The 8,192-nt window shown below is 46.1% G+C and overlaps 1 pseudogene; it reads right to left on the bottom strand.

Moving 5' to 3' along the window:
* Positions 1 to 5,490: 5,490 nt before the first annotated feature.
* The window catches only part of LOC121585777, a 47,945-nt pseudogene continuing 45,243 nt past the window's right edge, over positions 5,491 to 8,192 (bottom strand).

Below are 8,192 nucleotides of genomic sequence, written 5' to 3'. Positions count from 1 at the left end.
GGCGGGGTTTCTGTATAAGAAATCTGCTGATGTAAAAAGGGCTTTATAAATACATTTGATTGATGTTACGAATTACAACTCATTTACATTACATTTAAGTCATTTAGCAGACGCTCTTATCCAGAGCAACTTACAAATTGCTGCATTCAACTTAGGATAGCCAGTGGGACAACCACCACTGGGGGAGGGGGGGTGTAGAAGGATTACTGTTAGACTATTCCAGGTATTCCTTAAAGAGGTAGGGTTTCAAGTGTCTCCGGAAAGGTGATCAGTGACTCCGCTGTCCTGGCGTCGTGGGGGAGCTTGTTCCACCATTGGGGTGCCAGAGCAGTGAATAGCTTTGACTGGGCTGAGCGGGAACTGTGCTTCCGTAGAGGTAGGGGGGCTAGCAGGCCAAAGGTGGATGAACGTAGTGCCCTCGTTTGGGTGTAGGGTCTGATCAGAGCCTGAAGGTAAGCAGGTGCCGTTCCCCTCACAGCTCCGTAGGCAAGCACCATGGTTTTGTAGTAGATGAGAGCTTCAATTGGAAGCCAGTGGAGTGTGCGGAGGACCGGGGTGACATGAGAGAACTTGGGAAGGTTGAACACCAGACGGGCTGCAGCGTTCTGGATAAGTTGTAGGGGTTTAATGGTACAGGCAGGGAGCCCAGCCAACAGCGAGTTGCAGTAATCCAGACGGGAGATGACAAGTGCCTAGATTAGGACCTGTGCCGCTTTCTGTGTAAGGTAGGGTCGTACTCCGTGAATGTTGTAGAGCATGAACCTGCAGGATCAGGTCACCGCCTTGATGTTAGCGGAGAACGACAGGGTGTTGTCCAGGGTCACGCCAAGGTTCTTTGCACTCTAGGAGGAGGACACAATGGAATTGTCAACCGTGATGGCGAGATCATGGAGCGGGCAGTCCTTCCCCGGGAGGAAGAGCAGCTCCGTCTTTCCGAGGTTCAGCTTGAGGTGGTGATCCGACATCCACACTGATATGTCTGCCAGACATGCAGAGATGTGATTCACCACCTGGTTATCAAAGGGGGAAAGGAGAAAATTAATTGTGTGTCGTCTGCATAGCAATGATAGGAGAGACCATGTGAGGATATGACAGAGCCAAGTGACTTGGTGCATAGAGAGAATAGGAGAGGGCCTAGAACTGAGCCCTGGGGGACACCAGTGGTGAGAGCACGTGGTGCGGAGACAGATTCTCGCCACGCCACCTGGTAGGAGCGACCTGTCAGGTAGGACGCAATCCAAGAGTGAGCAGCACCGGAGATGCCCAACTCGGAGAGGGTGGAGAGGAGGATCTGATGGTTCACAGTATCAAAGGCAGCAGATAGGTCTAGAAGGATAAGAGCAGAGGAGAGAGAGTTAGCTTTAGCAGTGCGGAGAGCCTCCGTGATGCAGAGAAGAGCAGTCTCAGTTGAATGACCAGTCTTGAAACCTAACTGGTTTGGATCAAGAAGGTCATTCTGAGAGAGATAGCAGGAGAGTTGGCTAGAGACGGCACGCTCAAGAGTTTTGGAGAGAAAAGAAAGAAGGGATACTGGTCTGTAGTTGTTGACATCGGAGGGATAGAGTGTAGGTTTCTTGAGGAGGGATGCAACTCTCGCTCTCTTGAAGACGGAAGGGATATATCCAGTGGTCAGGGATGAGTTAATGAGCGAGTTGAGGTAAGGGAGAACGTCTCCGGAAATGTTCTAGAGAAGAGAGGAGGGGATAGGGTCAAGCGGGCAGGTTGTTGGACGGCCGGCCGTCACAAGTCGCAAGATTTCATCTGGAGAGAGAGGGGAGAAAGAAGTCAAAGCATAGGGTAGGGCAGTGTGAGCAGGACCAGTGGTGTCATTTGACTTAATAAATGAGGATCAGATGTCGTTAACCTTCTTTTCAAAATGGTTGACGAAGTCATCCACAGAGAGGAATGAGGGAGGGGGAGGAGGAGGATTCAGCAGGGAGGAGAAGGTGGCAAAGAGCTTACTAGGGTTGGAGGCAGAGGCTTGAAATTTAGAGTGGTAGAAAGTGGCTTTAGCAGCAGAAACAGAGGAAGAAAATGTAGAGAGGAGGGAGTGAAAAGATGACAGGTCCGCAGGGAGTCTAGTTTTCCTCCATTTCCGCTCGGCTGCCCGGAGCCCTGTTCTGTGAGCTCGCAATGAGTCGTCAAGCCACGGAGTAGGAGGGGAGGACCTAGCCGGCCGGGAGGATAGGGGACATAGAGAGTCAAAAGATGCAGAAAGGGAGGAGAGGAGGGTTGAGGAGGCAGAATCAGGAGATCGGAGGGAGAAGGATTTAGCAGAGGGAAGAGATGATAGGATGGAAGAGGAGAGAGTAGCGGGAGAGAGAGAGCGAAGGTTGCGACGGTACATTACCATCTGAGTAGGGGTAGAGTGAGTAGTGTTGGAGGAGAGCGAGAGAGAAAAGGATACAAAGTAGTGGTCGGAGACTTGGAGGGGAGTTGCAGTGAGATTAGTAGAAGAACAGCATCTAGTAAAGATGAGGTCAAGCGTATTGCCTGCCTTGTGAGTAGGGGGGGACGGTGAGAGGGTGAGGTCAAAAGAGGAAAGGAGTGGAAAGAAGGAGGCAGAGAGAAATGAGTCAAAGGCAGACGTAGGGAGGTTAAAGTTGCCCAGAACTGTGAGGGGTGAGCCATCCTCAGGAAAGGAACTTATCAAGGCGTCAAGCTCATTGATGAACTCTCCAAGGGAACCTGGAGGGCGATAAATGATAAGGATGTTAAGCTTGAATGGGCTAGTGACTGTGACAGCATGGAATTCAAATGAGGAGATAGACCGATGGGTCCGGGGGAAAAGAGAGAATGTCCACTTGGGAGAGATGAGGATTCCTGTGCCACCGCCGCGTTTGTATGGCCTGTGCAGAGAGGAGAGAACAGGGATAGACAGACACATAGTTGACAGGCTACAGAAAAGGATACAATAATGCAAAAGAGATCGGAATTAAATTAACTAAGCATCTGGGGAAGCGAGAGAGCAGGGCCTCCCTCACTTACCTTTCACTGAAACACTCAAATATAACTCTCCCAACTTCCACTTTAGAAATTATAATTGTTGTAAACTACAGTGGTTCAATATTTCTAGGAATAGACTCTAACTTAGTTTATTCAGCTAGCTAACTTGGTACAGTATTCTTCTGTGAAAACCGCCCAGGGCACCGTATCCTATGATGCCATAGCTAACTAGCATGCTAGCATCCAATAACACACGGTTTAGCACCAATACTTGGTTACAACAAACTACCAATAGTGTGTTAACACACTAAACAGATCATTCGTGTCCATGTCTAGTTCCTTTCATAACGCAGAAATGATTAAACGTTGGCTAGCTAGCACAAAGTCAGTTATGCTAGCTACACAAGTGGACTACACATCTCAAATGTTCTGAAAGTGAAGCTTTGCATAGCAAAATTCTCATTGACTAAAATTATATTGTATTTAGTTGCTACAGTACTGCTAGATGGTAGTGTTGGCTAGCTAGCAATGGCTGCGGTGTTGACTTTGTTTGAAAAACGTTTTCGTCGCTGCGAACGAATGTAGCTGGCTAAAATGATATTGTATTTAGTTGCTACAGTACTGCTAGCTGGTAGTGTTGGCTAGCTAGCAATGGCTGCGGTGTTGACTTTGTTTGAAAAAACGGTGTCGCTGCGAACAAATGTAGCTGGCTAAAATGATATTGTATTTAGTTGCTACAGTACTGCTAGCTGGTAGTGTTGGCTAGCTAGCAATGGCTGCGGTGTTGACTTTGTTTGAAAAACGGCGTCGCTGCAAACGAATGTAGCTGGCTAAAATGATATTGTATTTAGTTGCTACAGTACTGCTAGCTGGTAGTGTTGGCTAGCTAGCAATGGCTGCGGTGTTGACTTTGTTTGAAAAAACGGTGTCGCTGCGAACGAATGTAGCTGGCTAAAATGATATTGTATTTAGTTGCTACAGTACTGCTAGCTGGTAGTGTTGGCTAGCTAGCAATGGCTGTGGTGTTGACTTTGTTTGAAAAACGGCGTCGCTGCAAACGAATGTTGATGCAACTCATATGATATGTTACGAATTTGTGAAACGTATAATATGTTACGAATTTGCAAAAGGAACAATATAATAATAATAATATGCCACTTAGCAGACGCTTTATGTTACAAATTTGCCAAAGGTATGATATATTTTTGTTGTGGCTAGGGTTAGCTAGCTGGCTAATGTTAGTTAGGCTAGGGTTAAGGTTAGGAGTTAGGTTTAGCTAACATGCTAAGTAGTTGCAGAGTAGCTAGTAAGTAGTTGAAAAGTTGTCTGTGATGAGATTCGAACACACAACCTTTGGGATGCTAGACATTCACATTATACATCTCCCCATCCACCCTGACCAACCACCCTCCTTTCGTTTTTGCCTTAAGCAACCTTCTGTCATATGTAACCATACTAAACGTAACATATCATACTAATTTACTATGTTACGTCTATGAGACCAGGATGATCAGCACAGTTTATGATTTTTTTCATGCTTCAAGTAACTCATCTGCATGACATGATTGGATGGAAAGGTGATTACAGACAGGTATTTGTCTTCCAACACTCTGCCCTACCAATCACAGACGGGGTATTTCCTCCAATAGCGTTTGGATGATTAACATATAAATCCTCCTGTCTCTGTATTGCAGCCACTTTGTAGGCTACTGCAGCTGGAGCCAAGTTTTTCATTTCAGTGGAGAGGAGAAAAAAATGAAAAGAATTCATCTGGAACCATCCATTAGGGAAATTGCTCTAGTTTAACACTATGGCTGAGACATCTATATCATTATAAAGGCAGGAGCTGCAGTAGAGACGGAGTTAAACGTTACGTCACTGCCAATGGCTATAGATCTACAAGTTTTAGTTGCCTCCCAAATGGCACCCTATTCCCTATATAGGGCACTACTTTTGAGCAGAGCCCTATCGTATAGGGTGCCATTTGGGATTGCTCCCTGATGAATAGGCTGGTTACCTCGCCAATGGGTTCCCAGAATTCTCAATTATAGAACATCTAACTCAAACTAGAACATGCTGATCCCAGCATTGCAGTTTTCCTTTCTCTTTCATCTCAATGTATAACACTATAATTTCATAGATTCATTTATCTCAATGTTGTATATGAATAACACTTGAACCTCAGCTAAAACAAATATTGAGTATCTTCGCCAAGTACATTTACACATACCTAGAATTTGTCTTAGTGAGAAGGTGCTGCCAGCAATAGACATTGTACAAACAGAATACAGACACAATTCCACTTAGACATCATACAGAATATACAATATCGGAACACTAAAAAATAAAACTCTGGAGTATAGGCTGATTATAGTGGGAATATACAACTTACATAGGGGATATATCTATATAAGCAGAGGGATGGATGCTGCCGTTGCAAATATATAAAGTGATTTTATATCCACTGCATTTCGATGTTGTGCAATCATTGATGTCATTGATGACAAGCTGCAGTAATCGGCCCAATGCAAAGTCAATTAATCCCTATGAACCCGATGGCCGGTTGATGAGGGCCACAGCATGGGGAAAGAAACTGTTCAGGTGGTGGGTGGTTTTGCTCATGATTGACCTAAACCGTCTGCCAGAGCAGAGTTTTTTAAATATGGGGTGTCCCGGGTGGGCAGGGTCGGCGAGGATCTTACCTGCACACTTCCTTGTCCTGGAGTAAAGCAGGTCCTTGATGGAGGGCGCTGCAGTGGGCAGACGCAGACCCAAACCAGACGTGATAGAAGAGGTGAGGATGGACTCAATGATGGACGTGTAGAACAGAACCAGAAATCTCAGAGAGAGTTTGAGTTTCCTCAGCTGGAACAGATAGTACATCCTCTGTTGAGCCTTCTTAGTCACCACTGTGATGTTATAATAATATAATATGCCATTTAGCAGACGCTTTTATCCAAAGCGACTTACAGTCATGTGTGCATAAATTTTTACGTATGGGTGGTCCCGGGGATCGAACCCACTACCCTGGCGTTACAAGCACCATTCTCTACCAATTGAGCTACAGAGGACCACAGGACCACATGTTGTCCTCCCACTTGAGGTTGTGGGAGATGATGGTCCCCAGGAATTTGAATGACTTGGCCGTGCTGACGGTTGAATTATCATTCTTGCGGGGGGAGAGATAGTGGGGGGCATTTACTGTAGTCAACCATCATCTCCACGGTTTTGACTGTGTTGTGTTCCAGATTGTTGCGACTGCACCAGGCCATCAGGCGGTCAATCTCTCCACGGTACTTGAACTCGTCGGAGATGAGACCAACCAGGGTGGTGACATCAGCAAACTTGAGTAGTTTGACTGATGCGTCATTGGAGGTGCAGTCATTGGTGTAGAGTCAGTAGAGGAGGGGGGAGAGCATGCAACCCTGCAGCTCCCCTGTTCTGAGAGATGGGGAGTCTGAAATATGTTTTCCCATCTTAACATGCTGTGTCCTGTTGGTCAGGAAGTCAGTGATCCACCGGAAGATGGAGTACGTTCAGTTCAGTGAGTTTCTGCTGTAGCAGGTCCGGAAGGATTATGTTGAAGGCTGAGCTAAAGTCCACAAACAATATCCTTGTGTATGTCCTTGGGTTGTCGAGGTGTTGGAGGATGTAGTGAAGGCCCATGTTGATGACTTTGTCCACAGACCTATTGGCTCTGTAGCGTGCCCGGCTCCTTGAGGGGGCAAAAGGGGGCTTAGCCCCCTCAGTTCAAACTTGTGCCACCTCAGTTTTAGTTCAAATGATTGAGTGACAGGTTGGCGCAAAATCTGTATCTCCGCTGCGCTGTCAGCACAATGGACAGAGAGCGCTGCGGTGTGTATGGGAGCTATGGAAATCCACTGGGGGATGTATGACTCCTTTGGGTTTCCATAAAAAGCAGGGGAAAACTATTCTCATCTGTGGTAGGCTAAGTGAATAACGTGATATGCTTCGACTGTAATATTTTATATTGATTTATAAGGGCGGGGTCAAGTTTACCATTGAAGCTGCTTCACTCAACTCGGCATCATGCTCCACCACTGCAGAGTTTAGTTAGCTTCTTAGCTAGCTCTAAAAAGCGTTAGTGTTATTAGCCTTAGCCTATTTAGCTAGCTCGAACCAGGTAATCTGCCACTGCGACGATGGATATAAAAAAGGTGCTTTTCCAAAGTACCCAAACAAAGCCAAAGGAGAAGGAGAGCGATGAGCAGCAGCAGCATCAAACCACCGAGGCCGGCGCCAAGCCCAGAGCGATGATGCTGCCGAGCTCCAGCTAGCTCCGCGTGCAGAGCCTACCCACCCTTGCACAAGCACCGCCAGGATAATGGCTCCACAGCCCCCTCCACCTCCGACTGTTCCTGAAGATCTTGGAACAGAGGAGCCAGCCCAGGTTACCTAGAATCCTACCCTAGCCGCAGGTTTTCTGTCCAAAAACATGAATTTAATGGCAACTGGTTCATAGGAAGAGAGTGGCTGGAATACTCGGTTACTGCAGATGCATTGCTTAATTGATTACATGGGTCAAATTTGATCCACAGAAGTGTATTGTGCCAGATCACAACATGATTTTCGATGTTTGAAGCGGACCTATAGGCCTATTTGTTTGGCAAGACAGCTGTGCATGGCTGCATCTCAATTTAGTAGGCTGTGTTTTGGTTATTTGGATCTCCATTTGCCTTTTGTATACTGCTTTTGTTTATTAATGTAACTAGCCTGAATATAGATTGTCATGCCTTTTATCGATCGTATATTTTGTTTACTAGGCCTACTTGGTACCGCTGTTTTGTTCTGTTTGCATTCATTCATTCGTTCGCATTCGCAGTGTCGGTATTCTAAGCCGAACTGCTATTCAATATTTTTGGGGTGTAGAGTCCTGTTGGCTGAGGGGACTCTACATGGTTGATGGGCCCTTATACTTGAACTTGTACTTCAGATGTACTTCTGTATTCACTTCCTGCTCTGTGTGGTGATTTGATTCTGAACTCTGAGATGAAATCATGTCAGCTCTTCCTTGTGAAACATCAGATTTAACAGGCAGTGAATTATGTTATCGCCTCATCCTTTTCATAATCATTTCATTTTCGAGAGCATGGTCTTTGACCCCATATGCACTTATTCTCACAGCTACTTTGGTGCATTGCATCATTCTGTGCCATGAGTTCATCCTAATCCCAACAACACAACAGAGTAGCTTGGTCTTTCTGTCCTAACTAACCCTCAGGTGT

The sequence above is a fragment of the Coregonus clupeaformis genome, chromosome 17 (genome assembly GCF_020615455.1).
Source record: "Coregonus clupeaformis isolate EN_2021a chromosome 17, ASM2061545v1, whole genome shotgun sequence".
Taxonomy (NCBI): domain Eukaryota; kingdom Metazoa; phylum Chordata; class Actinopteri; order Salmoniformes; family Salmonidae; genus Coregonus; species Coregonus clupeaformis.
The sequence above is the reverse complement of the archived record's forward strand: the minus strand, read 5'-3'. Positions and strand labels throughout refer to the sequence as shown.